The sequence below is a fragment of the Austrofundulus limnaeus genome, unplaced genomic scaffold (assembly GCF_001266775.1).
Source record: "Austrofundulus limnaeus strain Quisiro unplaced genomic scaffold, Austrofundulus_limnaeus-1.0 Scaffold178, whole genome shotgun sequence".
NCBI lineage: Eukaryota > Metazoa > Chordata > Actinopteri > Cyprinodontiformes > Rivulidae > Austrofundulus > Austrofundulus limnaeus.
The window spans coordinates 634,538-644,227 of record NW_013952580.1 but is presented as its reverse complement, the minus strand read 5'-3'; positions in this window follow the sequence as shown (position 1 = coordinate 644,227).

The window sequence follows — 9,690 nt, the reverse complement described above, 5'->3', positions numbered from 1 at the left end:
GGTTGAAGTGATAAGGTTTCAGAACAAGAGGAGGGGAAAGACAAAAACAGAGAGAGTGAGAACCAGTGCCACAGTATCTGATTAAAATATGTTTGGCTCAGCACCGTCTGATCTCTCAGTCAAATCGGATCAAAAACCTGCAGGGATTCCTGGACAGTAATCACTCATTCTCACCTTTATATCCCAAGGAACATTAGGCATGGGTCATTTAAAAAATGTGATGGGTACTTTAGAGAAAAAAYAAAATAAAATAAAAAATAAAGAGAGTTCACCTGAGGCTTTTTTGTCATTGTTCTTTGTCTAACCTTAACCATACGCAGATACGGCTTCTAAGAAACATTTTATTTGTCCTTCATGTCACAACTTCAACTTTTAGTGTTTATCATRGAGTTACTACAGTAACTATATCTGGAAACCTCAGCTGTTGCATATGATGCCAACGCACCTCCATCTTTTAACGTTTAGAATAATTATTAAATYAAATCAACTTTGTTTAAAATCTCCACTTTAATGTCAAAGAGCGGTGAAGAATATGAAGACATTCCCCTATTGGCATCATATTGTGTCATTGTCTTCAGCTGTTGGGTCATTACAAGTTATCTTGGTTTTAATTCAATTGAAATTTACACCRTTATGATAAAACTGTAGGGCAGTTGTGAGGAAACATACAGATGAAAGGCATAAACAAGGGAATTTATAACTGCTAATAGTGTTGTTGCTAATGATTTTAGTATTGTTGTCATGCTTTCAATCAATCAATCAATCAATCAATCAATCAATCAATCAATCAATCAATCAATCAATCAATCAACCTTTATTTAACCAGGTGGAAAACCCATTGAGATTAGAATCTCTTTTACAAGGGTGACCTAGTCAAGAGGTCCACACGACACGTCACAGAGAGTATCAGAGTTAAGATATGCATTGCAGTTAAAGTAAACACAATTCAAAATACAAGTTGATATAAAAAAAGGTGAAGACATTCAGTCATTTAGACATACAAACCAAAGTAATTTACAAATTAATCAACAAAATAGTAAAAACTCAAAAACAAGAAGTCAAATGAGAGATCATCAGCKTACAGGTAGTGACTAGAAAACATTGGCACATATCAAACTTTTTTTTAAATACAATCAGTGAGGATCGACAAGAAGGATCTAAGAGAGATTAGTGTTGACAATTTTAGATCTGTCTGTACATTGTTCCAGGCAGAGGGGGCAGTAAMGCTGAATGCTTTTTTCCCTAGTTCAGTTCTGACAGAAGGAACTGACAGGAGGACTCGAGCAGGGTATATTTACTGTGTTGTGATGTTTGTGTTAAGGTGGTAAGATATGATGGGACTAGGTTCAGGAGGGTCTTATAGACGAAGGATATCCAGTGAGTGTATCTGCGAGCTGCGAGTGATGACCAGCCTGATTTGACGTAAAAAATGTTAAAAAAAAGTTACAGGGAAGTCTTTCCTCCTGACTTTGGCAATTAAAAATTTCAAAGCAAAAGTGAGGGAACCTGAACCATGACCCGACATTGCGCAACTGAGAAATAAATAGCATGCCCTTCCTCAACTCGCATCTAATTACAGGTATGGTTTACCAGCTACGGCCTATTAGTGTTTCCTTTGCAAACTATAAAAACTAATGACACCACTTCATAGTTGCCCTGCTTTTTCTTTCACCTCTCCCTTTTTTTTTCTTTCCATGTTCTTGGACAGTATAGATTATTTTTAGCCCTGAGTGGTGAGAGTTAAATACTCACTGCCAAATCCAGCGTCTATTTTCTCCATTGGTCAGCACTTAACATCCTTTGGTTTTTCTTTGAGTTGTAAAACACAGCGAATGCAGCTGCTTTGACGCAGACTTTGTTGTCGAGCAATCATAAATAAAACCCTTGGATTTGTGCAGTGGTTGTGTCTATTAAATCAAAGACAAGAATGAATTTGGTTTGATGGAGAAATTGTGATTTTAATACTGATGACAATTTATGTTCAGGCACATCACCATGACCAGCAGCATAAACACTCATAACTGTTCAGTGGGCAGGACTTTTAGTAGACTTGCTCCCCCTAGTGTCAGCAACTTTAACTGCAGGCAGATATACTTAAAATGTTGCAGTGCTGTTTTTGAACATTTTGCAAAAAATTTCAAACTCATTTTCAGACTTAACAAATGTGCACATTTTAGATAAAACGTTACACGACTTTGTCATTTCATAAAGCATTCTGCCTCATAATTTTTAACCCCAGGAGATTAGGCTTTGGCTGTCCTGTACCAAAACAATTTAGATGTTTTGACCAAAGATAAAGCCAAGGACACCATGTGAGTGATCAGAGAACACAGGTCTGTATTTAGTTTCATTGCCATGGGCCATGTTTAAGATAGTTATGAGTGTTCACACACTAAAACAAGCTTGAATGAGTTTAGTACTRTCCTCAGGGCAGCCAGAGATCTCTGACCTTCCAGAGCTCAGTTCACTAACACCACAGCCGAATACTCTGTGGCCATGCTTGTTAATGTTTAGTGTTTCTTGGTAGGAAGGGAAATCAAACAAAAGATTGAAAAGATCCCTTCATAATCTAAGAGTTATTCATTTCTCTAAAGTTTTTTTATTGATGTCAGGWAAAAAAATACAAATGCATGCTTTTGTTATTAAAAGTATGGATATACAATTCTGGAGTAACACTCACAGATGTGCAAGCCTATTTTAAAATTTAAAATATTTTACAGCAATAGTTCAAATTTCTTTAGTGTTTTTTAAGTTACTGAGCAACATCCAATTAGAGAAACACTCAAAGCAAAGCAAAACACAAATATATAAAACCTTCCGGTCCAAGACTAAAGTGAACTGCTGTCCTACTTGCATATCCAAAACTTACAAATCTTAATCTATGAATACAAAGTCTGATTTACAAGTACAAAATTTATACGACAAATATTTGTGCCCATGTTTTAGGGCAAAAGGTGAGACAGAAGCAGCTAGCTGCAGCTTTTCTCTCAGTCTGCAGTATTTCCACAAGGCATATTGTTCTATTCCGAAAATAATAACTGTCTAATGTTGAGCTGACAAATATAAATAAAGGTTTATTTCATTTCTAGGTTAGTCTTTTCATTGATCTTGTTAGAATTAACTTTTTTTTTTCAAACTGAGTTTGTTTAAAAAGCTATCCACAATGTTCATAACCTTTCCACGAAACCTTACTTCAAACAACTTGAAATATAACTTTAAGAATAGTGACACGTCATCACTAAAAACACAAGTAAGCAAAACTGTCACAGCGCCTTTGTCTGGAAAACCATGCTCCTGCTGTCCTGCATCCATTATCAAGCATCCACCACCATCCATTAAAACATCTTGTTTGCTTGTTTGTTTACTTGTCGCCACGTTCTGCCCATTCAATGCTTCAGTATTCACAAAGATGTAAAACATGCACATCTAATGTATTATTTAGTCACATTCCTCGATGATAAAACCTGTTTTGGATTCTTTCTGGTGTGGTTCTGACATTGTATTTCCATTATTTTCTCTTTAAACATTAACCGTGACTTGGATGGTGATGCATTTGATGTTCTTATTCTGCTTAAAGATTCAAATGGTCTCGATGGTCAGAATAGGCTGGCCATCACGCTTAAACAGAGCTGACAGAGGACGCGGGGGAAGGATTTTTTTTTACACAATCAGCTGAAATTTCACTTTTTTTTACATTTCCCTCCCTCTCACTCTGTCTAAGGTTCACCAGACACCGAGTAAAGATATCGTCCACATACTGGGTGAGAGAATAACAGTGTATCAGACCCAAGTGCATTTTGTATTGTATGCTCATCAATCCTATACTAAAACTTAAAAAAAAAAACAGTTCTACTAACAATGATTGCATATAATCTAATAGAACAGCATGGATAAATTAAGTCATAGGAACACAATTCAGACAATAGTTTTGACATTTCCATTTAAATTGTTACTAAATTCTGCAAGAGAATATTTATTTTCTTAAATGTATTATTTATAAAGGTTTATGGCATGTATACTGTATATACAGTATCTACCCTCATTGTAAAATAATGTTACTTTTTAAATCAGTAGGCCAAGACAGGCCTTCGAAGTGTCAAGACCACCTGGCAGGTAGAAGAAAGGAGCCTTGTTATCCCAAAAGTTCCCATTCTGTCTCAGTGATTAGAGAAGCCATGGGTCCACACCAGAGGCGCTGGATGCCCCACTTGCTGCTAGTTGGCTGATTGGCAAGCTGCTCAAAGCTACTCTCTCACATGGTGTCTTGACTGAATCTGAATCTGAGCCTGATTAGATCAAATTGCAGAGAGAAACCTGTGTACCCCTGTGTGCCCACCTTTAACTCGCCTTGGTGCCAGCAGTGAAATTGGACATTTGGAGGCAGCGAAGGACTGTATTTGATTATACGCTGGGCTCTGTACTATCAAGACGACCTGAGACTTCCTGCGCTCAACACCAATTTAAGCTGTGTTGGCAGCGGACAACAGCACTACAATACCAATGAGAAAATAATAAAAAAAGAACAAACAAGCACATCATTTTTTTTGCCCTCAAACTTTCCTTTGTGAAAATCCGTGTAGAGACATTCAGGCGTCATCTGAAAGCAAAGACATTCCACTTGACACAAAATTATAATCTAGCAACATAAGATTTCTTTTATTTCTTCTCGTTTGTCTGTCAGGATGGAAGGTGGCTTTGACCCATCCAAAAATAAACCAAACTAATTTTATAGACTGAAAATGTTAATGACTATTGGAGGAAATGATAAAGACAGATGGACCGGGGACGGGGCCAGAGGTGGACAAGCAAATTTGTCCTCTATAATTGTTTTATAATAAGCGCAGCTCATTATTAAGAAAGGAGACAGGAGAGGAATGAATGACACAAATAGACGCAGCGACTGACAGCTTCGCCAAGATAAAGAGCCGTCTCCTTGAAACAGAGACAGAAAGCAGAAGACTGCGCGTGCACGTATGCGTGTGGAAACACAACTTTTTTCTCTCCTTTTTAATGGGTGATTGTTATTTCTAATAGAGTAAAACAGCATTAATTCTGTTTCGACAGTAAAAAAATATGTTTTTCGTCACTTTTTTTGTAAATTTACCTAAAAAACAAAAGTCAAATGTTAAATTTACTGGAAAATTATACAATGTCCACTCCTGTGTCACGTCATGCAACTGTATATACCATCTCTTTTGGCATTAACAGAGAAGCTTTATGATGCAATTATCAATAGCTGGCCATCTGTGACTAATTAGAGCAGTGAGATGAGAACATACACCTTATGCAAGCGTGATCATAACAGTGCATGTAACACTGCGTGAAACAGAAGAGGGGGGACAGGAGGTTGGGAAATGGATGATGTTCATTAGTTTTTGATGGATCTAATGACTGAGTGGATTTATGTAAAGCGGAGCTGGATAATGGAAAAGAGGCAGGAGGAAGGGGAAAATCATTTGGAAGAAACTGGGAGGGGAGAACATCAACTGCATGATGAGGTGTGGGGGGGGTAACAGCAACAAGCTGAGAGGCATCATGACTGAAGATATTAATCAATAACTTCAACATTATGTTGTGAAGACCATGGAATGGCAAAGGAGGAATAATTTCCCTCATAAGCACACAGGGGAAAAGACTGTTTGGGGGGGGGGACTGACAGGGTCACATAAACAAGTGGCAGCATCTCTCCCTGAAGGAGCAGCCTTGATGATGAGGAGAGGAGGCACTTCTGGAGTTTGGAGGGGTGAATGGAGGGAAGCACTCCGGCAGCATCTCTCTCTGTAGGTAAAAATAAAAGTCAACACAGGCTGGCGGATACGAGTGCTGGCATGATAGCCTTCATCCGTTATGGGTAAATTGAACTGTCAGCCGCTCGCTGTCATTTCCATGGTTGGATGAGGGGCAGAGGCAGAGAGAATTATGGGGGTATTCACTGGGTGATCACAGTATGCAGCGAGACTGTTCCGGCAAATTAACTCTTGACAGAGAAGGGGAACAACGTTGGGCTGTCACAGAGACAGAAGGATGGGAGGATAAACAGGCAGAGGGAAGCAGAGAAAACTGCTCGAGTGTGCTTTGAGAAGACATTGGCTTTGCTTTCTGCTGCCTGGTTATTACAGTTAAAACACATTCTGTCGGTGGATAGCTTTGGATCAAGTTGGTAACTTTTATACTACTTAAATATCCCTTCACACCATCATATGAATACCAAAGCCAGAGAATATTTCAGATTAAAAGTATAAAATGATGCAGTTAAGACTAATCAGTTGTGCTCAACGTGTAAACAGAAAACAAAAGAAGCACAATGTAAGTTTCAGTTATGATCTCAAATAAAGTTCAGGTAAAAGTCTAGTTTTCAGTATTCTACTTTCATCAAATACTGATTTTATGTTGTTTTATTAATCCCAAGAATGTGGTCAAATGGTCTTCAAATGGGTGGAAAATGCAGAGTTTTTGAGTAGAGCTTTTATGAAGTATGCCCCTGGACCACCTAGAACTGATTCACTCCACAGCTGCTTGTTAACATGAATAAGTGTTCCTCATATCTGTAGACTTCTGATATTGTGTTACAAATGAATTGTATTGTTAACTATTTTTAAGTGGGCAGCATCAACGAGAAAACTAATTTAGTATGTGAAATTGGCAAAGATTAAAAAAGTGTATAAGGGGCACCACCTCATATTTACGACACCAAATTGACTAGGGCAGGTCCTGGTACTCATTGATACTCTTAAAAAAATTATTTATGGTGTGCGAGCATATTTTACTTCTGCTCCTACAGATAGTCTTTGTGCATAGTTAGAACTTTGTGGACTCRATAAACACACTTCACACTTCTTGCTCCATTCCATCTCTATCCTCTCACTTAAATATTTATGAAGATTCTTATTATTGCGTTAACTATTTATTGATTTATAATCTGAAATATTTATAACAAGTACCATGAACTGCAGGGGACAGTGATGTTCATCTATAAACATCTAGTTGTTGGGTTTTAATGTTAAATTAGTGTTTATTTGCTTATCGGCATTCAAACTTTAAAAAGAAGAAAAAAGACACAAAAGATATAAGACACAAACATCCAGTGAAGCTGAAAAAAGGAAGTGCAATCTGGCTCAATATTGCTCCTGGTTAGATATTAGTGAGCTATGCTCCATCTCCCCCCAGAGCAGGTCATGCACTGGCAGTTCACACGGAGCCCGGACAATGAAAATGTATTGCTTTGCTCCATCTTTTATTGATTTACATCTTAAGGCTCTTTGCATGTGAAGCACTTTTCCTATCAGGCTTCGACCATGCTGTCACAGGGCCAAAACCTGGGCTGATTTCTGCCTTGTGACCAATCAAGCAGCAATTTTTAGCTAAATTTCACAGGAAATAAACAATAAAAATGAAAGTATCAGATGTATTTGTTACACTGGATATCAAAACCTCAAAATATGTGATTTTAACACTTGAATTATAAAATCTTCTGACAAAACTCATGATGGAACAAAGCTAGCACAATAGCTTCCAATTTCATGTCTGTTCGATAACGTCACATTGCAAAAAAAAAAATCACAACAAATGAAGTTTGTTCAAGTTTTGAAAGCCTCTCAACACAGATTACCGGCAAATTTAATATAACTGAGAAGCAAAATTAAAAGACAAGGACAAAAGATAAGGAATAAAAGAAGAGACCTTTTGTGTTTAGCAGGAGGAAGAAGGTTTGTGATTAGAGCGGTGGGTCGGGCAAAGAAGGCTAATGCAAAAAGAAAAAGAAAGAAAGAAAGGTGTTGGGAGTGAAAAGCAAATTGTGCTTTCATGCAGCGCCCCATGAGTGACAAAGAAACCATTAACGAAGCAGAGTTAGGCCAAGGGATTAGGTCCACACATGCGTGGCTATTATTCAAGCTAATTAAAACTCTTCTTCAGGAGGCCAGGGCCATGTCTGCAACAAAGCCTGTGGAGAAAGAAGCAGGAAGTGGCTCGAGCGGTTTCGCTTAGTTGGCAAATGCTGATCCAAAACGAACAATGATGGCAAAATTTAAAGAACCATGTCTGGACTGAGACTGAAGGGTAATAAATGACAAGCAGTTTTTAAAGAGCTGATCTTAAAGAATCTTTCATTCAGTCAATTATCTCACCTTATTCTGCAGAAGCTGTCAGGAAAAGTAAGTTAAGAGGGCACAAATAAAAAAAATCATTTGTTGCTTTTACGTTGTTGCCTTTGTGGTGGACCCTTTTTGAAGATGGCTTCAACCACTCTTAGGTTTATTTATCAGAAATGTTTGGTGTCCTGAGTACAGAAGCTAAAAGCTCTGGACAGAGTTCTACAGCAGTCATCCTGACTCTTTGAATGTTTTTTTTCAGATCCCTCTGATATGAGATGATTCAAATGAAAAAGACATTTCCATTTTAAAGATGGTTTCGTTTTTTCAAACAAATAATTTTTCATCATTATTATAAAAACTTTGCATATGGGTCCAGTTCCTTTCAAAATTAGCTCTGCCAAATTTAAATACCTTGGTATTTGGATTACTCACAGTCACAAAGATCTTTATGCAGCAAACTTTCTGCCTCTCCTGGTGAACCTTAAGAAGGCATCGCTACATGGGCATCCCTGCCTCTATCCCTGGGGGGTAGAATCAGCGTAATTAAAATGACAATATTGCCCAAATTACTTTATCTATTTCAGAGCATGCCAGTGTTCCTCACCAGGACTTTCTTTACAAATTTAAATAGTGAATTGTCGTCCTTTATTTGGAATAAAAAAACATCCACGGATAGCCAGTAAGATGTTACAGTTACCCCATGGTCTTGGTGGCTTGTCACTTTCCAACTTTTTATATTACTACTGGGCGGCCAACATTAGAGCCTTACTGTACTGGTTGAGAGATGACAACCCTGTTCCTACTGGGTAAATCTAGAGAGGAAATCAGTTACGGCGAGCTCTCTCTCTGCTTTACTTTGCTCCCGGTTACCGTTTAATCAACCCATCTCAACTTATACTTCTAATCCGGTTGAAACTCACACAATAAAAATCTGGAATCAGTGCAGGAGGTCGCTTAAAAGTACAGAATTATTATTGTCTGCTCCAGTATCAAATAACCATATGTTTGCTCCTTCACTAATGGACTCTGTTTTCAATACTTGGAGTTTAAAGGGAATAACTTCTTTAAATGATATTTATATAGACAATAAGTTTGCCTCATTTGAACAGTTAGCACAGAAATTTGACATCCATAAGTCACAGTTCTTCAGGTATTTACAACTGAGACATTTTGTAATGTCAAACTCTGGATGTTTTCCTCCACGCCCCCCAACTTCTCTTATAGATGAGATTCTGATGTGTAAGTCTAACAAAACGCTCTATGAGCAGAGTTTATTCTCTGCTCAGCTCATTTTCTGACTCCAATTTAGATTCTTTGAAGGGCAAGTGGGAGATGGACTTGGAGGAATCCATATCAGACACAGTTTGGCAAAAAATTATTCAAAATATATATTCTTCCTCAATATGTGTGAAACATGTTATAATCAATTCAAGGTAGTACATCGTCTACACTGGTCTAAGGACAGACTGAGCAAATTCAAAAGGGACTTGGATCCGTCGTGTGATCGCTGCAGACAATCTCCTGCCACACGTCTGCACACATTCTGGTTCTGTCCAAAGCTACATGGATACTGGCAAGGCATCTTTGACACCTTTTC